The following is a 24,308-nucleotide window of genomic DNA, read 5'->3' on the forward strand; positions in this document are numbered from 1 at the left end:
ATCATAGAGAACTAAGTATCACATTAGAAAACATCTCTCTAATCAGACTGAAAATGGATGAATGTAGAATGACCAACCATCTGGGTTTACCAAGAGCTTTCAGTGCCAAAACCTAAAGTTCCAAGCAAACCAGCAGAGTTTGTCACTGTAGGTGACACAGAACTGGCAAAAGCACAAGTACCATGAAAGGACAAGGCCCATCTATTGCATGTTTGTTGGAAGACCCTAAACCATTCCTATTTTTATCAAGCAAGGAAAGGGCATTCAAAAACCTGGAGTACATTTGTCATGGTATTAATCACCTTTCAACAAACAAATGGAAAATCCATTTTAAAAGGACATCCCATCCCACTCATCCTATAGCTACATAATAGCACACAGCAGTTTTCCTTTCCTCTTTTCCTTTTTTTTTTTTTTAAGTGCCTCTACTGATTTTGGTAACATTATATAAATTACAAATTACTTTCCCCACACCTTTCCTCTACCTGCATCCCCTTTGCACCTCTCATCCTTCCACATTTAAACTCTGCCACACATGTGTTACACAGATCATTAGGTGAAGGTCAATGATGCTGACTTGAACAAAATAAAAAATAAGAGCTGACAGCTTCTCAATGCTCATTAATACAAAAAACCAAAGCATTGGGTGTTTTTTCTGAGGAAAGGTCCTGGGGGTCAGTGGCATGAAAACTTGTTCTTGCCAAATAAATCAAGATGGGAATGTTAATTTACTGGAATGGATATAATTCAATGATAGCAAAACACCGTAATACTCACAATTGCAACCCAAAAAAGTCTGCATGTATGTATGTGAACGTGAATATGTGTATGTGTATGTGTGTGTGTGTGTGTGTGTGTGTGTGTGTGTCTGTTCCAGCACCTTCCCCAGAACAAGAACCAGAAGGTCTTGCACTGAATCCCCATAGAGACAATGTTAGTGCCTGGACATTTGCCAAGAAAAGAAGCAATTGTTAAATGTGTAGTTTTCTTCATAAAACTACAAAAGGGAGTTTTATGAAGTATTAAGCTGCAAACTAGAAAGTAGCTCAGGCAACATTCTTCCTCCCAGAAAAATCACCTATGAGTGTTTCCATAGATAAAAATGTACCTTTTTAAGCACTGCAACTTCTCCCAAAGGAGATGAGATAAGGGATAAAAAGATAGAAGCTCTATCATTTCTCTTCATTTAACTTAAATGTATCCATCTAACAGAAAACTGCAACTCTAGCTGGGCCTATATTAACTGACCTCGTTTGATCTCATTTTTTCAGATCCATGTTTTATTTCATATCATTCATATCATACCATGTTTTGTTTCTATTTTAGCAGTTTCCTCAAAATTCAGATCTCTTAAAAATCACCTTGAGTATCTGTTTAAAGTTCAGATTCCTGGAGCAATCCCCAGAGATTCTGCTTCAGTAGGGTTGGGATAGGCCAGGATTCTTCCTTTTTTAAAAGACATCTCAGATGATTCTGATGAAAGATCAAAGGACCCCACTTTGAAAAACCCTGCTCTATTGTCAATCATTGCTTCTTTTGGAGTCAGAGGGTTTACCCATTAAAAGTTCACAGTGGTTAAAATAACATCCAAATCCTACCTACAAACAGAGTAAATGCTCATTTCGAACTGAAAGGAGCCCAACAAATTTACCATATTATAAACACCATGAGGGCAAGAAGTATATATTTTCATTTCAGTATCCCCTGTAATTCCTATCATAGTATATTTCACATAGTAGGAACAAGAAATATTTTTAAAGCATCAAATTCCTGAAAACTAAGAACCATATTGACTCACATAATTTTGAAACTTGCTAGGGTCTGTGAATACCATGTAGGGCATTCGTTTTTAACCTAGGGGTACATATCAGAATTTTGGAGGGGATTGGGGGAAGACAGGCATGTACATTTTGAAAAAGCTTCTGCAGTGATTTGGATATTCCCAATACGAATTACTGATCTAGGGCCACATTACCTGGTCATTTGACCTATGAGAAACCTAAGGCTTGGATACTTTAAGTCGCTTCCATAAAGGACACCTTAATCCTAAAACATGCTGTGATGGACTTGAGGCTATTATGTTACTAGAATAAAAGTAAAACAAACCAAACAAAATCACAGGATTGAACAACACAAACAGTGAACTCTAATGTAAACTATGGACTGCAGTTAATGGTACAATTACAATATCCTTTCATCAGTTGTAGTAAAGGTACCACTCTGATATAAGGTGTTGAGAGTAGGGAAGGCTGTGTGTGTGAGGTGAGGTGATGGTTAGGTTCATGTGTTAACTTGGCCAGGTGATAGTACCCAGGTGTCTGCTCAAGCAAGCACTGGCCTAACCGTTACTACAAGGACATTTGTGGCTGGTTAATAAACCAGAAGGCTGGTTTATTAAATCATCAGTCAATTGGCTGCAGCTGTGACTGATTACATCAACGAAGGGCATGACTTTCACAATGAGAGAATGCAATCAGCTGGATTTAATCCAATAAGTTGAAGATTTTTAAGCAAGACAGACAGGGGACCTTCACTACTTCTTCAGCTAACAGGCAAAGTGTTTCCTGAGGAGGTCATTGAAGTTGCCAGTCCATTGCCTGAGGAGTTCAGCAAACATGTTTATTAAAATTGCCACTTCGCTGCCTGAGGAGTTCATCAAACATCTTCATTGGAGTTGCCAGTTGCTGCCTGCCCTTTAGAATTTGGATTCATGGAATTTGGACTGTTACGTGAGACACTTTCATAAAATCTCATATGTATAGATGTCTCTTGTTGATTCTGTTTACCTAGAGAACCCGAACTAATACAACTTGGTACCGGGAATGGTTCTTGAGAAACAGAATCTTCAAATAGGTTTTTACAATTGATTTTCTACTCTGATTAGATTCAAAGGCACTAATGATTCCATTTCCAATAATCAAGATGGCACTGACAGTCCATGGTGTGAGTTGGCAATGGAGATACGCAAAATATCAGTTTGATTGTCCTAATCATACTCTTCTACAAAGCAAGGCTCTGGGTGACAGCATTTTTTACCTTAACAGAGTTTTGCAGAGTTAAGAGGTATAATGATGTTGGCTGGTTGCTCTTAGGTACACTGGATAAAATTATAAGAGAAAGGGATGCGTTAAAGGCTTCAAATTTGAAACTTAAGCACCGTATGTAGATGTAAAGGTTTCTATGTGTTCCCTGAAATAAAATCTTATCTCCTGTGGCCGCAGACTTGAGATTTCTGAAAACCAGACCCAGAGTCTCATGCGAGTAGCAGATTTATGACATAAACTAAAATCTCAACCTCGTAGGGTGTCTGCTGTTTAAGACATTGACTGGAAAAGAATGGGATCCTAAAACTTGGGATGGAGACATACGGATTGAGAACAATGGCAGTGAGGACACTGGAACCCTGTATTCTGCTGAGTCTTTGTTAGATATACCTGTAGTAGTTTGTCTGGAGGAAACAGCCCCCCACCTCCAGTCTGCCCCAAGGAAACAGCTTCCCAACCTCCAGTCTGCCCTGAGGAACCTACCATCGAACCTCCACCTAAAGAGATTAACCCTTCAATGCCTGCTAAACCTATAATCACCACCCCTGAGGAAGGAGCCCTCACTCTTCTGTCTGGAGAGATTAATCCTGTTTCAGGAGACGAAACTGCAACAGAATGTCCTGAGGTAAATGGCTTGAGGGATACTTCTAATTCTTTTCATGACCCACACCTACCACCAGTCTTTGCTTCAGGACCTATAACTAGACTAAAGTCCCAACAGGACCTGAAGGGTGAGGTACAAAGTGTGACCCATGAGGAAGTACGCTATACTCCAAAAGAACTGTATGAGTTTTCCAACTTATACGGACAGAAATCAGCAGAATATGTGTGGGAATGGATATTAAGCATGTGGGATAATGGTGGAAGGAATATAAAGTTGGATCAGGCTGAATTTACTGACATGGGCCCACTAAGTAGAGATTCTGCATTCAGTGTTGTAGCTTGAGGGGTTAGAAAGGGTGTTAACTGTTTGTTTGGGTGGTTGGCTGAAACAAGGATCAAAAGGTGGCTGGACATTACCCGAGATTGAAATGCCAGAACTGCCCTGGTATAATGTAGAGGAGGGGATTCAAAGGCTTAGGGAGATTGGAATGTTCGAGTGGATTTATCATGGAAGACCTGCTCACACACCCCTGGAATGTTCAGAGGACACACCTTTTACCAGGACTGTGAAGTATAAATTTGTGAGACTAGCTCCATTATCCCTGAAGAGCTCTGTAGTCACCCTTTTCTGTAGGTCAGATATTACTGTGGGAACTGCTGCCACTGAGCTGGAATCCTTAAACACAATGGGGATAATTGGATCCCGAGTCTGCAGAAGCCAAGTGGCAGCTGGTAATCATCAAAGACAAGATGGGTGTGGCTACCATAATGGAAAACAGGCTCAAGGCAGCAGTCAAAATAATCTGACTCACAGAGACTTATGGCATGGGCTAGTAGATCATGGAGTACTTAGCAGTAAAATAGATGGGCAATCTACTAAATTCTTGTTTGAGCTGTATAAGCAGAAGAATTCTAGGTCAAGTGAACAAAAGTCTATCTTGAATTACAAAAACAGAGTCATGGCCCCCTTAATCAATTCCCAGATTTGAGACAGTTTACAGATCCAGAGCCCCTTGAATGAAGTACTCTTGGGGAAGGACACTGTTACATTGCCAAAAATTTATACTATTAATCTTCCTCCTAGCCTTCCCCAGAGGGGACCTATAGCTTTTTACTGTGCATTGGAGAAAAGGAAATTATCAGATATTTCAGGGATTATTAGACACTGGTTCAGAAGTGACATTAATTCCAGGAGACCCAAAACATCACTCTGGTCCACCAGTCAGAGTTGGGGCTTATGGAGGTCAGGTCCATCTCACAGTGGGTACAGTGGGTCCCTGGACCCATTCTGTGGTTACTTCCCGAGTGCCGGAATGCATAATTGGAATAGACATACCCAGCAACTGGCAGAATCCTCACTTTGGTTCTCTGACTCATGTAGTGAGGGCTATTATGGCGGGAAAGGCCAAGTGGAAGCTGCTAGAACTGCCCCTGCATAGCAAAATAGTGAACCAGAAGCAATACCGGATTCCTGAAGGGACTGCAGAGATTAATGCCACTCTGAAAGACTTGAATGATGCAGGGATGGTGATTCCCACCACATCCCCATTCAACTCTCCTATTTGGCCTGTGCAGAAAACAGATGGGTCTTGAAGGATGACAGTGGATTATCATAAGCTCAATCAGGTGGTGACTCCAATTGCAGCTGCTGTTCCAGATGTGGTATCACTGCTTGAGCAAATCAACACATCCCCTGGTACCCGGCATGCAGCTATTGATCTGGAAAATGCTTTTTTCTCAATAGCTATTAGTAAAGAACACCTGAATAAGTTTGCATTCAGCTGGCAAGGCCATCAGTATACATTCACTGTGCTACTGCAGAGGTATATCAACTCTCCAGCCCTATGTCATAACATTGTCTGCAGGGATCTTGATCATTTCTCCCTCCCATGAACCATCACACTGGTCCATTATATTGATGATATCATGTTGATTGAACCTAGTAAGCAAGAAGTAGCAACTACTCTAGATTTGTTGGTAAGGTATTTGTGTGGCAGAGGATGGGAGAGAAATACAACAAAAATACAGGGGTCTTCCACTACAGCAAAATTGCTAGGTGTCCAGTGGTGTGGGGCATGTCAAGATATCCCTTCTAAGGTGAAGGATAAGCTGTTGCATCTGGCCCCTACTATGACCAAAAAAGAGGCACAACACTTAGTTGGCCTCTTTGGATTTTGGAGACAACATATTCCTCATTTAGGTGTGCTACCCTAGCCCACTTACTGAGTGACAAGAAAAGCTTCTAGTTTTGAGTGGTGACCAGAAAAGATGAGACCCTGTGACAGGTCCAGGCTGCTGTGCAAGCTGCTCTGCCACTTAGACCATATGATCCAGCTGACCCAATGGTGCTGGAAGTGTCAGTGGCAAATAGAGATGCTGACTGGAGCTTTTGGCAGGCTCCTATAGGAGAATCAAAACACAGGCCCTTAGGATTTTGGAGTAAAGCTTTACCATCCTCTGCAGATAACTACTCTCCATTTGAGAAACAGCTTTGGCCTGCTATTAGGCCTTAGTAGAGACAGAACGCTTAACCATGGGCCACCAAGTTACCATGAGACCTGAGTTACCTATCATGAGCTGGGTGTTGCCAGACCCACCCAGCCATAAAGTTGGGTGTGCAGAGCAGCACTCCATCATAAAAGGTAAGTGCTATATACAAGATAGAGCTCGAGCAGGTCCTGAAGGTACAAGTAAGTTACATGAGGAAGTGGCCCAAAAGCCCATGGCCCCCACTCCTGCCACCTTACCTTCTTTTCCAGCCCACAACAATGGCGTCTGCAGGAATTCCTTACAATCAGTTGACTGAGGAAGAGAAAACTCGGGCCTGGTTTACAGATGGTTCTGCACGATATGCAGGCACCACCCGAAAGTGGACAGCTGCAGCACTACAGCCCATCTCTTGGATGTCCCTGAAGGACAGTGGTTAGGGAAATCCTCCCAGTGGGCAGAATTTCGAGCAGTGCACCTGGTTGTTCACTTTGCTTGGAAGGAGAACTGGCCAGAGGTGTGTTTGTATACTGATTCATGGGCTGTTGCTAATGGTTTGGCTGGATGGTCAGGGACTTGGAAGTAACATGATCGGAAAATTGGTGATAAGTCTGGGGAAGAGGTATGTGGATAGAACTTTCTGAGTGGGCAAAAAACATGAAGATATTTGTGTCCCATGTGAAGATTTTAATAACCACATGGATAAAATGACCCATTTGGTGGATACCAATCAGCCTCTTTCCCGAGCACCTCCTGTCACTGCCCAGTGGGGTCATGAACAAAGTGGTCATGGTGGTAGGGATGAAGGTTATGCATGGGCTCAGCAACATGGACTTCCACTCACCAAGGCTGACCTGGCCACAGCCACTGCTGTCTAATCTGCCAGCAGCAGAGACCCACACACAGTCCCCGATATGGCACCATTCCCTGAGGTGATCAGCCTGATACCTGGTGGCAGGTTGATTACATTGGACCACTTCAATCATGAAAGGGGCAGTGATTTGTTCTTACTGGAATAGACACATACTCCAGATATGGGTTTGTCTTCCCTGCATGAAATGCTTCTGCCAAAACTACCATTGATGGACTTGCAGAATGCCTTATCCATCATCATGGTACTCCACAGAGCATTGCTTCTCACCAAGGAACCCACTTCACAGCAAATGAAGTGAGGGAATGGGCACAAGTTCATGGAATTCCCTGGTCTTACCATGTTCCCCATCATCCAGAGGCAGCTGGGTTGACAGAACAGTGGAATGGCCTGTTGAAGACTCCATTATGGTGCCAACTAGGTGGTAATACCTTGTAGGCCTGGGGCGGTCTTCTCCAGGAGGCTGTGTATGCTCTGAATCAGCATCCACTCTATGGTGCTGTTTCTCCCATAGCCAGGATGCATGGGTCCAGGAATCGAGGGGTGGAAACAGGGGTGGCACCATTCAGTATCACTCCTAATGATCCACTAGGTAAATTTTTGCTTCCTGTCCCTGCAAGCTTAAGCTCTGCTTGTCTATAAGTCTTAGTTCCAAAAGGATGAGTGCTTCCACCAGGAAACACAATAATTCCATTGAACTGGAAGTTCAGACTGCCACCTGGCCACTTTGTGCTTCTTATGCCTCTGAGTCAACAGGCAAGGAAGGGGATTACTGTTCTGACTGGGGTTATTGATCTTGCCTATCAAGGGTAAATAGGACTGCAACTACACAATGGAGGTAAATAAGAGTTTTCCTGGCATACAGGAGATCCCCTAGGGCATCTCTTAGTACTACCATGCCCTATGATTAAAGTCAATGGAAAACTGCAACAACCCAATCCAGGCAGGACTATCAATGGCCAAGAAACGTCAGGAATGAAGGTTTAGGTCAACCCACCAGGCAAAGAACCAGGGTCAGCTGAAGTGCTTGCTGAGGGTAAAGGGAACATGGAATGGGTAGTGGAAGAAGGTAGTGATAAATATGAACTACGACCATGTGACCAGTTACAGAAATGAGGACTATGATGGCACGAATATTTCCTCCTTGTTTTGTTATGACCATGTTTGTATTTGTCTGTAAAGCAAATATTTTTGCTTTCTTCTCTATCGTATCCCCTTATCATATGACATAAGCTGTATTGTTCATTTTGCAGTATTTAAGCTAAAGGAAATCAATTTTAAGAGTTAATGTCACCCAAGGATTTGCACCCTATTCTGGAGAGATTTAGTGCGTTTATGATTGTACACAGGGCAGCAGAGTATTGTTAGGCAAAATATATTTCTGTTATTGTTCTCTACTTAGAGATAAAGCATGGTTTAAGGTGATGTGTATGACTGCCAAGTTGACAAGGGTGGACTGTGATGGTTAGGTTCATGTGTCAACTTGGCCAGGTGATGGTACCCAGGTGTCTGGTCAAGCAAGCACTGGCCTAACCATTACTGCAAGGATATTTGTGGCTGGTTAATAAACCAGAAGGCTGGTTTATTAAATCATCAGTCAACTGGCTGTGGCTGCAACTGATTACATGGATGAAGGGCATGTCTTCCAAAATGAGAGAATGTAATCAGCTGGATTTAATCCAATCAGTTGAAGACTTTTAAGCGAGACAGATAGGGGACCTTCACTTCTTCTACTAACCAGCAAAGAGTTTCCTGAAGAGTTCATCAAAGTTGTCAGTTCATTTCCTGAGGAGTTCATTGAACATGTTCATCAAAGTTGCCAGTTTGCTGCCTGAGATGCTCATTGAATATCTTCATTGGAGTTGCCAGTTTGCTGCCTGACCTACGGAATTTGGACTCATGCATACCCACAGTTATGTGAGATGCTTTTATAGAATCTTATATTTATAGATATCTCTTGCTGATTCTGTTTCCCTAGAGAACCCTAACTAATACACATGCACTATAGGTCTACTAACTCCAAAAGCAGTGCTGTGCCACTGCAACTTGGCAGCCCCATAGTTACAGGAGCTAACAAGATGTTGCTACAAAGAGGAACTGTTATCAAAATGAGATGCTATCTCAGTTGCCTTAATGGATGAATACTAATCGACTGTACATAACAAATTATTTACATTACATGCTAACACTTCACTAAAACAGTTTTCCAGTGCTGGAAGAGAGGTCTTTTTAGGTAGCCAAAAATGTCCCTCCCCCTGCCCCACAAACTTGTTTACACTATTAATTCGCTAAACAATCGGTTTTCTCATTCTTAGTTCAATGCTAAAAGTCAGTCGATCTGAGGATCTAAATAAATCCCTGATGTGCAGAGCCCAAAGTAATAAGCTTCTTAGTACTGAAGAAAGGGAGAATAATTTTTTTCTCTGTCTAATCTACCTGTTCCACACTATACTGCCTGCACTCACCTCACTTGCATTGAAAAATAAATTTGAAAAAAATAATAAATTTGCACCAGGTAGGTTAGACATTAGAGATTTTTAATATTTGGGGAACTAATGTCCATTATTTCCATTGTTCCAAGAACATCTCTCATTTCACAGTAAGTAAATGGGAAGATGCAATTTCAAAAAAAAAAGTTAGAAAATTATGCCATTAGAACCTCTTATGTATGGAATAACTAAGATTGGGCAAGCCTTCCTAACCCTCAGAACTTGCTGATACAAATGAAAGCAGCTTTCCTGCCAAACAAATGCTAATTCTTTTTTAAGGCTCTTATTTCCCTGCAGATCTCTGTTTACATTGAAGAAAATTGTTCTATTTTTTTTTTTCTATGCTAAAACACTGAAACAAATTGCTTTGAAAGGGAAAGAGAAAAGGGGTAGGGAGATTTCCTGCTGGGCATGTAAATATATGGATGAAGATGTGTTCTGTGTATAAACTGGCAAGGGCCCAAGCTTTGGCAACAGGCTAGCAAAAAGTAAGACTTGGGAAACTTACAAGGAGGATTTTCAAAATTCAACCAATTATGTATTTCTCCCCCGAAGACAGTTAATAAAATATTCCAGCTTGCATAAAAGCCAAGAGAGACACTTGTCGACTTTCATTATGATCAATAAAAGCTGGCAGCTCATTAGCATATCATTAGCTGTCCTGCTGTTTCCAAAGTCTTAATGCACAGAAATATTAATTTACAAATGTATAAAATTCCCCAGTTCCGTGACTCTGACTTTCTGCATGAAAGGAAAAACAAGAATTAAACATGGGAGGAATCGAATATAGCTTCTTTTTCTATGTGCCTATAAACATATGTTTACCATCTGTGAAATTATGGGAACCAGCTGAGGTAAAAAACAACAGCTGTCACATAACAAAAAATTGTAATCAATTTCATTTCCCAGTGACAGTTCAGCAGTTAAAGGAGACAGTGATGTCCAGGTAAGGGAAAGATTTCATACCCAAATTCAACAGACTAAAACAGAGAGAGTAGAGTGAGAGAATGCCAGAGGGAGGGAAAGAGGAAGACTGGGAGGGAAGGAGAGAGAAGAGGAAGCAAGCCTGGTCTTAACGTGAAAAGTTTTGGGATGAGAAACGTCCCTGAGATTTCAACTATTTAGAAACCACTGAAGCACCCTGCAACTCACTGCGCTTCACCTAGGCTCCTCTATTTGTTTGCCCTCTGAAATAGTAACAGCATAATCAGCTCAGAATGCATCAAAGGGAAATTGAGTGGGTAGTCAACCATCTTGATAATGAAAATCTGTGACAATCAGAGGATTCAGATAAGCCTATCACTAATTGGCCAGCTATTTTCTCAAAGCAATGCTCTCATGATGTGAAGAAATCCTCAGCTTGTGTTCCGTGTCTCAGGCAGGGATTACTTAATGTTAGAGGTTTACGTGCTGGGCACCGAGCAAGTGATTCCATCCTCTGCTCTTTAATCAGCAGCACTTTTATTGCACTATCCATAAACATTCACTGGGCCCAGAAATTAGGTTTGACAAGTGAGGTGTTTTTGCTTTTACTTTGCTCATGAAGCGTCATATTAATTTTTAAAATAGAGAGTCATGTTATTTTAACCCAAAAACACAGCATAAGCATTTTTAGTTCTGTAGTAATAAAGCAGGCATGGTTCTTCGACCCGGGAGGCAGCTAGAGGATAAATATTAAAAGCCTGAAGATGGGCCAACTCTTACTTGAGAAGTGGCTGCCTCTGTTTTCAGGGAGATTTTTGCAGCATTTAATTGATCAAGAGGTAATTTCTGTAAGGAGACAGTGAAATTTTTCCCCTACCCCAGTCATCTCACCCAACCATCTCACCTCACCAAAGGATCACCAGAAGTGTCTAGAATTCCAAGTGGGAAAAATTTTTGAAAGCTTCCCTTTCTGAAGACCCATGCAATCAGGGCACTCCCACCAGGGAGCAAGGAGAACAGCATTGCTCCCTGGGGAGACAGACGATGTGGAATTGCCACCCCTTCCTGGTGCCGTCCACAGGAACCACCTGCTCATTTGGGTTGGAGACCCAGAAAAAGAAGAGAACAGGTCGAGCCTCCTCTGTGGAACATGGCAAAATGTCCCATCATTTAACAAATGGTAAGCCCGTAATAAATATTTTTTGAATGAGTGAGCAAAAGGCTTTGAAATCAAACAGGCCTAGGCTTAAATCGCATTTCTATCACTTACTGGCTGTGTGTTCCTGGCAAGGTCCTTAATCTCTCTGAGACTTGTTGCCTGATCTGTGCAATGGGGATCATAATACCTACCTCATTAAGTTTCTCTGAAGGTGAAATGTAATTAAGTGAATAATTCCTGGATGGCCAGACAAGGTCTAGAACATAGGAAGCACTCAATAAATTCTGGTTCTGTCTTCCACATCCCCCATTCCACCTCTAAAGCAAAATGATTGTCCCAGTGTCCGAACACCCTTCATTCTTTCTGTCTGTATCAGGTATTTGGGCTTTTAAGCATCAGGTTCCTGTATCTACAGAAAGTCATACATTTATCAAGCTGGAATGGATACTATAACTGTTCTTCCTCATCGTAACCTCCCAACTGAAATGGAAGTCCCTAAAAGGCAGAAAATATGACTAACATTTCTACAGTATAGTATTAAACACATAGGAAGCATTAGATACATAAGAAAGGAATGGAGGGTGGGAACTTTAAATGCATAAGAAAGGAAGGGAAAGGACACAAGCTGTGGACCTGGGATGTACAAGGTGCTTTTAATACATATTCTTATATAATCTGTATTAACTTCATGAGAGACATCTTTGCCACTTTATAAATGAGAAAACAATTTCATAGCTTGTGCATGCATTCATTTTACAAGTATACTGTCAGCCTACTATGTACCTGGTACATTGCTGAATAAAATAAGCACATTTCTTACCCTAGTAAAGCTTAATATCTAGAAAGAGAGACAAAAAATAACCAAATAAGCACCCACATAAACTATATTCAGGACCAGCTACAAAATCTGCAGAACCCATTCAAAAATTATTAGTCATTTCAAGACAGCAACAGCAGAGCATTAAGCCGATCATGGGACCCGTCTAAGCACAGACCGCTGTAAGACTGCACAGGTCACCTGCTCATGAAGCCAGCTCTGCCTATGCTTTCCTGCTCTAGTAAGAGTGATAGAGAAAATGGAGGAGTTTCAGGGAGAAAGTATGTGGTAGGCTAATTGCAAACTGAACCCCCTCCCTGTATCCTCACACCTTGCACTGAGATTCTGCAACCGCTAACATCAAGATGAGGAGTTTGACTATTGGGCTTGACTGTGCCTTCCTTTGGCCAATAGAATATGGTGGAAGTGATGGCATGCCAGTCCCAAGCCAAAGCATCGAGAGCCTTGCAATGTCCACTCTCTCCCTTGAAGCATTGCCTAGCACCATGGACACCAGCCCAAGCTACCCTGCTGGACAATGAAAGATATGTGGTCTAGGTTTGACTCTCCAGCTAATAGCGAATTGCCAATCACCAAATATATGAGTGAGACTATGCCAAACCAGATAACCCTCAGCCGATCCCCCAGCCAATAACAAACACATGAGCGAACCTAAAGGGGAGCAACCAAGCCTGGTCCTATCAACAGAATCTCTCAGGTGACCCATGCATTTATTGATTTAAGGCCCTGAGTTTTGGAGGTTAGCAACAGCTAACTAATTAATAAATAGGACAATAGGGAAGAACCTAAATAGATAGGGTGTTCTAGGAAGACATTATTTAAACCAAGACCTAAAAGATTAAAAAGAGTCAACACTGCACATAGCTGAGTGAAATCTGTTCTGAGTAGGGTCACATGGAAAGTCCCTGGTATGTGCAAGAGACCAAAAGAAGAGCAATGTGACTGGGGCACAGTGGGCAGAAGAGAAAATGACATGAGATAAGATTGCGGAGGAAATCAGGGGCCAGATCTTACAGGACCTTGTAGGCTCAGGCAAAGCGGATTCCATTTGAGATGCATTGGAAAGTCACTGAAAAGTTTTAAGCAAGAGAGCATGTGATTGGTTTAAAAAAAATACTAAAACAATTTCACAGCTTTTAAGAAGTTAAGTCCAGGGTTCAAATTCTGACCTATATGACTTAAAAGCCAAATTCTTTCACCTGGCCTAGGAGTTCTTGTTATGTTTCTCTCTAAAGCAGTGGTTCTCAAAGTGTGTCTCTGATTAGAAAACTGGAGCCCAGTTTTCTTTGTATACAAGCTGTTCCCTGTTTGCTAATGCCACTGCTTTGCAAAATACCAGAAATGGATTGGCTTTTATAAAGGGGGGTTATTTGGTTATAAATTTATTCTGAGGGCCATGAAAATGTCCAAATTAAGGCATCAACAGAAGTATACCTTCACCGAAGGAAGGCCAATGGCATCCAGAAAACCTGTTAGCTGGGAAGGCATGTGGCTGGTGTCTGCTAGTTCCCAGGTTGCGTTTCAAAATGGCGTTCTCCAAAATGTCAGCTTCAGTTTTCAACATCCATCTTCAAAATGTCTCTCTAAGTTGCAGCTGCTCTCCAAAATGTCACTTACAGCTGCACAGAGGTCCTTCTGTTTGTGAGTTCTTTTATAGGACTCCAGTGATTAAATCAAGACCCACCCTAAATGGGCAGGATCCATATCTCCATGGAAATAATCCAATCAAAGGTATTACCCACAGTTGGGTGAGTCACATCTCCATGGAAACAACACAATCCAAAGATTCCAACTTAATCAACATTAATACATCTGCCCCACAAGATTGCATTAAAGAACATGATGTTTTGGGGGACATAATACAGCCAAACTTGCACACAAGCCCTCCAGGAGATTCTGATGACCTCTAAAGTTGGGGAGCCCCTAATCTGAGGAGTCACTAAGTAGGAAGCTAATTATGACCTGATCTTATAGTTTGTGGGATCTTTCTAGAGATCACAGGAAAACCCTATTTTAGATGGTCCACACACATGTCCCCTATGTCAGTGTACATAAATTTGAGCCTTTGGACCTGCTAAATCAAACTCATTGAGAAAGTCTTTTAAAAATATATAAATTCCTAAAACCTACAGTTCAAATTCTCCATGAGTGGGTCTAGTTGGGCACAGGAATTTGGACTTTTAAAGCCTCCCCAGGTGACTCTGGTGTCTGCCCAGGGTTAGGAACCACTTGGCTGCCCTTCGTTATAGACCTGCAGCCCCAAAGCAAAGCCCAGATTCAGATTCACCAGCTACAGAACAAGAAACACAGCATTACATTAAACATGTGATTTTGGAACTGAGACACCTGGACAATTTCTGCTGATTCTTGGAAACATGGAAATTTTATATATATACATGAATTATTACCCTGAGAAATTACGTTATGCTTTTCTCTTTTGAAATATTTGTAATTTACAAGGGGTTTAAAGCAAATTACAGCAAACACCTGTGAATGTACCACCCAGCTTAAGAAATAAAATATGATCAATATAGTTGAAGCCTTCTGGGTGCCCATGCCTAATTAAATTTCTATTCCATTCTCTCATAAGTAACCACTATTTTGAATTAAATTTTTTTTATTCCCATGCTTTTATCTTTTTATTTATGTGAATGTTTCAATAACAATATACGTATAGGATTGTCAATACTGTAATTTTCTTCTACTTGCTTTTTCACTCAACATTATGTTTGCAATTTATTCATGTTTATTCAATTTCACCGTTTCATAGTGTTTCTTTGTATGACTCTGACACATTTCACTTAAACATTCTCCTATTGATGAACAACTAATTTTTTTCCAAATTACTGAAATTACAAAAAAAAGCATGCTCCTATTACCAAGGTTGTACATATCTCCTTTGGCACTTGCCCAGGAGTTGGGTTTCTGTGTTATATGGTATGTAAATCCTAAATTTTACACAAAAACTCCCAAATCTCTCTACAAAGTGGTTCTACTGATTTAAATTTCTACCACAATGCCTTCTTCCCACACTTAACAATGTCAGATTTTTTTTTCATTTTTGCCATGCTAATGGGTAAGAAATAGTATTGTGGTTTTAATTTGCATTTCCCAGGTATCTAATGGAATTAAATTCCTTTTAATACATTCACTGGCTATTTATGCTTCTGCTTTGGGGACTTGCCTTCTTCACATCTTTCACCCACTTTTCTACTCAGCCACGAGTGCTTTTCTTATTGATTTATAGCAATTCTTTAGTGGATACAATGTCTTTGCTAATAATCTTGGTGTCAAGATCTTCTTTGGCGGACAGAATTTCTTTCTGGTTTTATATACTACGTTGGTTTGGAACTGCATGCACACCAGAATAACATGTTCTTAAAGTTAATCCATTCCTGGGGTGTGAATCCATTGTAAGTAGGATGATTTGACAAGGCTTTTTCAGTTAAGATATGACCCACCTCAGTCATGATGGGTCTTAATCCCATTACTGGAGTCTTTTATAAGAGAATGAATTCAGAGAGAGAGAGAGAAAGCCACAGGAAGCAAAAAGCCAGATCAACAGAGTCTAGAAGAGATGTGAGAGACCAGGAGATGCCACCATGTGCCTGCCATGTAACAGAGATGCCAAGGATTACCAGCAGCCAGCCCCAAAACACCACAGGCTTCAGGAAGAAAGCATTGCCTTGACAGTGTCTTGATTTGGACTTTCTTTTAGCCTGAAATCTGTAAGCTAATAAATTCCCATTGTTTAAGCCAACCCATTAAATGGTATTGCTTAAGCAGCCTAGGAAACTAAAACATTCAGTAAATATCAATGTTTTCAAATTTCTGCATTTTATTTCTTGCTTAAAAAATTATTTTCTACCCTGAGATCATGAAGATATGCTCCTATGTTGTTTTCTAAAGCTTCCGAAGTTTTGCTTTCATGTTTAGGTATTTAATTCAATTGTAATTGATTTTTTTTTAATTTTGAAATAATTTCAAACATATAGGACAGTTGCAAATACAATACAAACCCAATACAGAGAACGCCAACATGCCCCACCCCCAGATATGTGTATCTACCAATTTTACATTTTGCTACCTTTACAGTACCTTTCTTTCTCTTTCTCTTTCCTTCCTTCCTTCCTCTCTCCCTCCCTCCCTCCCCCTCTTTCAACTAGATCTATTATCTTTCTATCAATTATCTATCTACCCATTTATCATCTTCTGAACATTTGAGAGCAGGTTGCAAATATCATACTCCTTGAACTCATAACACTTCCATGTACATTTCCTACGAACAAGGATATTCACTTATGTCATTAACTTAACTGCAGTTAATTCAAGAAAATTAATATGGATATAAAGCTTAAATTCTATATTCCAATTTTTCCTTATGCCCTCTTTGAGCTTTTCTCCTCCATTCTTAGATCCACTCCAGTATCATATATTGCACTGATGGTCATTAACTCTTAACTTTTTTTTTTAAATTAACTATATCAAAAACAAATTTTTTAAAAAAGATATACAATAAAAAAACATTTCAAACAAACCATAACAAGGGAGTAAGAAAAAGACAACTAACCTAAAATATCTACTTTACTTCCAACATGTTCCTACTCTACCCCAAGAAAATAACCTAATATAGCAACATTTCTGTGAACTTGTTCCTACCATACCCATCAGAAATTAACAAACCATAGTCATTCCTGGGAATTCCCAGAACATTAAATTTACCCATGATAGCTTATCTATTCTTATTGGGTTATCCTTCCCCCTTCATTAATTGCTCTCTATTGCTAGTTCCCCTACATTCTACATTATAAACCATTTATTTAAGGAGTGTGTTGTTTAACCTCCAGGTATTTGTGAATTTTCTAAGTCTCTGATGGTTACTGACTTCTAATTGTATTCCACTGTGGTCAGAAAATGTGCTTTGAATAATTTCAATTTTTTTAAATTTACTGAGGCTTGATTTATATTCCAGCATATGGTCTATTCTGGAGAAAGTTCCGTGATCACTAGAGAAGAATGTGAATCCTGGTGATTTGGGATGTGATGTTCTATATATGTCTGTTAAATCAAATTCATTTATCAGATTGTTTAGGTTTTCAATTTCCTTACTGGTCTTCTGTCTGGTTGATCTATCTATCGGAGAGAGTGATGTGTTGAAGTCTCCCACAATTATTGTGGAAACATCCATTGCATCCTTTAGTTTTGCCAGTGCTTGTCTCATGTATTTTGTGACACCATGACTGGGTGCATAAACATTTATGATTGTTATTTCTTCTTGTTGAATTGTCCCTTTTATTAGTATGTAGTGGCCTTCTTTGTCTCTCATAACATCCTTGCATTTAAAGTCTATTTTATCTGAGATTAATATTGCTACTCCTGCTTTCTTTTGGCTGTAGCTGGCATGAAATATTTTTTCCATCCTTTCACTTTCAATTTCTTTGTGTCCCTGTGTCTAAGATGAGTCTCTTGTATGCAACATATTGATGGTTCATATTTTTTGATCCATTCTGCTAATCTATATCTTTTAATTGGGGAATTTAATCCATTTACATACAATGTTATTACTGTGAAGGCATTTCTTGAATCAGCTTACCTATCTTTTGGTTTATGTTTGCCACATATATTTTTTCCCTCTCTCTCTTAATGTCCTTTAATGAACCAATATTGAATCTCTTTAGTACTGAACCTTTCTCCATATCTCTCTCTCCTTTCTTTGTTCCTCCGTCAGTAGGGCTCCCGTTAGTATCTGAAGTAGGGAAGGACTTTTATTAGCAAAATCTCTCAGCATTTGTTTGTCTGTGAAAAATTTAAGCTCCCCCTCAAATTTGAAGGAGAGCTTTGCTGGATAAAGTATCCTTGGTTGGAAATTTTTCTCTCTGAGAATTTTAAATATTTCATGCCACTGCCTTCTTGCCTCCATGGTGGCCACTGAGTAGTCACTACTTAGTCTTATGTTGTTTCCTTTGTATGTGGTGAATTGCTTTTCTCTTGCTGCTTTCAGAACTTGCTCCTTCTCTTCAGTATTTGACAGTCTGATCAGAATATGTCTTGGAGTGGATTTATTTGGATTTATTCTATTTGGAGTTCACAGGGCATTTATGCTTTGTGTATTTATGTTTTGTAGAAGGTTTGGGAAGTTTTCCTCAACAACAATTTCTTTGAATACACTTTCTAGACCTTCACCCTTCTCTTCCCTTTCTGGGACAACAATGAGCCTTATACTTGGATGTTTGATTTTATCTATCATATCCCTGAGGTCCATTACGATTTTTTCAATTTTTTTCCCCATTCTTTCTTTTTTTCTTTCGTTTTCCATTCTGTGGTCCTCGAGGCCACTGATTTGTTTGTTCAGCTTCCACTAGTCTTGTACTATGAGTATCCAGAATCTTTTTAATTTGATCAACAGTTTCATTTATTTCCATAAGATCATCTATTTTTTTATTTACTCTTGCAATTTCTTCTTTACGCTCTTCTAGGATCTTCTTCATGTCCTTTATGTGCTGTGCCATGCTCTCATTGTTTGTCTTTAGTTCTTTGATTAATTGCTCCAAGTACTGTGTCTCCTCCAGTCTTCTGACTTGAGTGTTTGGGTTTGGGTTATCCATATCATCTGGTTTTATCATATGCTTTAAATTTTTCTGTTGTTTTTGGCCTCTTGGCATTTGCTTTACTTGATAGGCTTCTTTTAGGATATGAACGATTATTCAAACACGAATTTCTAATTTGTCAGATCTACAGCTTGGTGGCATACACTTTCTCTAACTAACCAGCAGATGGCATCCGTGAATCACCTATTCCCCTCGAGTGAGTTCTCCCCAACTTTGTCTTTGTGGTGTGTGGGGGTCTGATTCTTGTGGAGTCCAACTGATGCACCAAGTTTGGGTGTTGTTGGTGCTGTCCACCCTGAATGTGGGGTGTGTGTCTGAGCAGTTAGGGAGGGAGGGCAGCTTTATCAAACCTCTCAGGTGTTCCTGGAGATTAAAGGCTGTTGCAAGAGTCTAAACCTTCAGTTCAGTCTTGCCACAGACTGTCTCTATAGCTGACCCACAAGTCTTTGGTATTGGTATATGGTCCCTGGGATTTCCAAGTGGGTCCCTTTTCCAAGCCATGCCCTTCTAAGTGCATGCCATCCCTCAAGGGAAGTTCTGGGCCACCAGGCCATGTAGGGGTGTTCCCAGCCTGCTGAAAGGATGGCTGAGTGGGGCATGTTAATTTCCCCCTTTTCACACAGCTTGGCCTTCCCAGCTCCAGGACAATTAGCTGCGGGTGCACGAAAGGCTATTGTCCACGCCCAATATTGTAGCACGTACGTGTGTTTCTGGAAACACTTCCTGTCACACTGGGTTTTTTGGTGCAGCTCTGGGCTGTGGCTCCGGTGCTGGGCAGGAGCATTCCCAGCCTGCCAGGAAGATGGCTGCAAGGGGCACAGTTTTTTCCCCTTTTCGCTAACCTCTGCCTTTCTCGCTCCAAGACAATTAGCAGCAGGTGTGCGAAAGGCTACCTTCCATGCCAGATATTGAGGCATTCACACAGCCCATTCCTGCCATGCTTCACTATATGGTTCTCACTGCCATAGTTGCAGCCGCTTCTGTGTTTTTTTAAAAAAGAACTAGTCTGCCTCCAAACACCAACCCTTGGTTTCCCCACACCACAGCACAGCCACAGGACTTTCAGCTGGCTTACTCACTCTTTTCAGAGTGCAGGCTCCTGGTTTCACCAAGTGCACAGTCCCTGTGGGTTTAGCAGGCCTTGTCCAGCTGGTGTGTCACTGGAACTGGAGTTCTGGGTCACTTTCTAGCTTTTATCTAGTATTTTTCATGGAGGTGTGTGTTTGCCCTGTCTCTCCTAGCCGCCATCTTAGGTTCTCTTCTGTAATTGATTTTTGTGTATAGTGTCAGGAAAAGCTCCAAATATGTGTGTGTGTGTACATATGTATGTGTTTTTGTGTGTGAAATATTTAAATCACTGATTTTCCTAACAATATATTGGTGAGACTATCCTTTTTCCAGTCACTGGGAATTGCACTTAAGTTACGTACCAAGTTTCCACATATTATGAAAAGGTCTCTTTCAGCCTCTCCATTCTGTCTTCTTGGTCTATGTACCAATTCTTGCACTGACAAAATACTCTATTGATTGCTGTAACTTTATAAGATTTCATATCTGATAGGGCAAGTCCTGCTACCCCTTGTTCTTCAGAAGTATCTGGGCTGTTCTTGGCATTTAGTTTTCCATATAAATGTTAGTGTTAGCTTGCAGATTCCATCAGAAAATCAATAAAATCTTGTGAGGAATTTATTAGAAGTTCATGGAATCTAGAGCCATATTGGGAAGATTTGACATTTTTATTATTTTAAGCCTTCTTTTACAAAAACATGGTATACCCCTCCCCTTAATGGTTGTAAGTAAAACCATTCATGGTTTTCAATAAAATTTTATAATTTTCTTTGTAAATGCCATGCATATATTTTGATTTGTTCTTAAGCACAATATATGTTTTGTGTCTCTTTTTTGATATTCTAAATAAAATCATCTATTCAGTCACATTTACTTTTATGTTGTTGCTACTGCTTTATTTTGTTTAGCAATGCAACTGATTTTATCTATTGATCTTATATACAGCACACTTTCTGAACTCTACAGGTAATTCTAATAACCCGTGGATTCTATTCACTATGTAGAAAATTACATAATTCATGAATAATTATGTAATAATCACATTTTTCCTTTTTTTAATAATCCTTATGATTTTTACTCACTTTGCTGGTAAGGACCTCCAATATGTTGAACAGAAACAATGATAAACAATCTTCTGTGATTTAACAGGAATTTTCTTAATATTTCCACAATAAGTATAGTGTTTTTATGTATACTTATTTTATATACTCTATTATCAGTTTAACGAAGTTTCCTTCTGTTGCTCATTTGCTAAGATTTTTATCATGAGTCAATGTTGCATTTTAGCTGGTGCTTTTTTGTCCTCTTGAGATGATCATAGGATATTTTTTCCCCTTTTGCCTGTTTAATGTGATGAATTACATTAATAACTTTTTCAGTTATACAAACTACATTGCATTTTTGGAATAACCAACTTTGTCTTTCTGTCTGTCTCTGTCTCTGTCTCTCTCTCTCTCTCTCTCACACACACACACACACACACACAGGCACATTGCTGGATTTAATTTGCTACTAATTTGTTTATAATTTTTAATCTAATCAATGTTAAAAAGTAATATAGACTACACAATTATTTTCTTAAGCAGATCTTATCTAATTGGGAACCAAGATCACACTAGTCTCAAAAAATGAGATGGGTAGGGTTCTTACTATTCTCTTCCCTTGAAAAGTTTATACAAGATTGGAATTATTTCCTCGGATGTGTGTAGATATTTTCTCTCAACACCTTGAAAACATTTTTTCCAGTGTTTTCTGGTTTCTGCTTTTACTGTTTGAAATCCATCTGTTCAATCTAATTGTTATTCTTTCATAGAAAATTTGCCTTTTCTCTTTGACTAGTTTTAAGATCTTTTCTGCATCTTTAAGGTTTTGCTATTCTGCCAATATTTCTAGATATGGATGTCTTTTATATTTATCTTGATTTGTATAATAGATAAATGGTAAAAAGAAAAAAAATTCTTCCCTTCTTTGCATCCACATCCTTGCAATGTGGTATGGCAGATCAGCCTTTCAAGAGATGGAGCCTCTTTCACACCCCTTCACTCTGGATTTGGCCTTATGACTTCCTTTAGACAATAAAGCATTAGCAAGTGTGATCAAGAAGGCAGAACCTTCAGAAGTACTTGCACACCAAGGTTTGCTTTCTTGTTGCACTTGGGATCCCAAGACCACCATGTGAATAAGCCTGAGCTAGGCTGCTGGAGAACAAGAGAACATTCGGAGAAGACCTGAGGTATATCAGTCAGCAGCCAGCTACTACCAGGGATTTGAATGAGGCCATCTTAGATCATGCTACTACATGCGGAACTTGCCATTTGACCACAGACATATGACAAAGCCCAGCAGATATCAGCTGAGCCAGAGCAGATGGGAAAAACCATCCAATCAACATACAGAATTGTGAGCTAAATGAAATGGCCCTAAAACATTGTGGAGTGACTTGTTAAACAATGTAGATAACTGATACACTTTGAGTTCATTGTTCTTCCTATAATGAGAATTGATGTCTTTTATCAATTTTTGAAAATTTTAGCTATCATACTTCTAATATTTCCCATAAGCTCTATTATCTTCTGGACTTTCCAATTTGCAATATTTCCAGCATAAATATTTTCATACTATCTTTTCTATATTTTAACCTCTCTTCCCTATTTATTTTCCTTTCTTTATCTCTGCACTACAATAGGGTCATTTCTTAACAATTTCCATTTCACAAATTCTCTCCAAATTCTCTCCATACCTGCATATAATCTGTGGTTTCATAGGTTCATGGTTTCGTTTTGTTTCATTTTGTTTCAGTGACTATATATTTTTTGTTTCTAGAAGTTCTCTTCAGTTCTTTTCCAATCCCCCGGTCATATCTATTGTCTCTATTTATCACTCATTTTTCAATTTGTTTCATTTCTTTAGCACTTTAGACAAAGGGTTTTAAAAAATTCTTTATTTAGTCATTCCAATTTCTTCAGCCTTTTGAGGATTCATTTGGTAATTTTTTGTTTCTTCCCACTCTCATACATTATGGCTTAAAAATTCGTTTGTATGAAACTTAATCTTTAAGAATCCTGTGATGTCTGCATTAAAGATTATGCAGTAAAGATAATGCCTTCTCCAAAGATAATCTGCATTTTCTTCATCAAAAATCCCAAAGGTGCTACCATCTCAGGAACACTTTAAGATCATTTTTTGAGCTTCACAGGTAAGGTAAATCCAAATTTCAAGCCTACCTGATATCAGGGCAGTGGTTTCAAATTCTCAGGCAAGTATTATTTTTCCTCTCTGGAGATGAAATGGAAAAAAGCTAGCTACCAAATTGCGTCCCTTTGCTAGACAGTTGACTTTTTCAGCTTACCCTTTCTCTGAAGGTGTAGTCTTTGAGAGTTCTGACTCTATTTCCAAAGCTTCAGTTCTAATTCCTAATCTTGCATGGGATCTAAGTCATTTCTCCTATTCACAGAGACTCTTGGAACTTTCATATATAGTTAATAGTAATGAAAAATGGCACAGCGACTTTGGAAAATAGTTCAACAACTTCTTATAAAGTTGAACATACACTTAACATACAACCCAGCAATTCCATTCCTAATATATTTAACCAAGTGAAATGAAAAGCTTTGTTCACACCAAAGCCTGTATGCAAATATTTATAGTGGCTTTATTTATAATTGCCAAAAATTGGGAGCAACCCAAAAGTCCAACAACTGAGGAAAGGACAAACAAACTCCAGAACATTCATACAACGGAATCAGAATGCTGCTCAATGATAGAAAAGAATGAGCCACTAATATACACAACAACATGGATGAATCTCAAAAACTTTATGCTAAATGCAAGAAGCCAGGCTCAAAAGGCTACATATCATATGATCCCACTTATATGACTGTCTGGAAAAGACAAAACTGTAGGGTAAGAAAACAGATCAGTTGGCTGTTAGGGTCTGAGGGTGAAGAAAAGGGTTGAATACAAAGGGGCACAGAGGAATTTGGAGGGGAAGGGTGATGGAATGGTTTTTTATCTTGATTGTGATGGTGGTTACACAACTGAAAACATCTGTCAAAACTGACAGAACTATACATTAAAAAGGGTGAATTTTATTGTATGTAAATTTTACTGTAATGTAAAAAAAAAAGGAAAATAAATAAACTTAAGGCTCTAAGTTCCTGGCAGACACCAAGACACCCTACTGGTTTTCACTTCCCTCCACATATTTCATCCCTAAG

At 39.6% G+C, this 24,308-nt stretch overlaps 1 protein-coding gene across 1 annotated transcript in view; it reads right to left on the reverse strand.

Moving 5' to 3' along the window:
- Positions 1 to 24,308, reverse strand: part of NELL1 (neural EGFL like 1) — a 925,820-nt gene that overhangs the window by 692,077 nt on the left and 209,435 nt on the right.

Source organism: Choloepus didactylus, chromosome 6 (assembly GCF_015220235.1).
Source record: "Choloepus didactylus isolate mChoDid1 chromosome 6, mChoDid1.pri, whole genome shotgun sequence".
NCBI classification, from domain to species: Eukaryota; Metazoa; Chordata; class Mammalia; order Pilosa; family Megalonychidae; genus Choloepus; species Choloepus didactylus.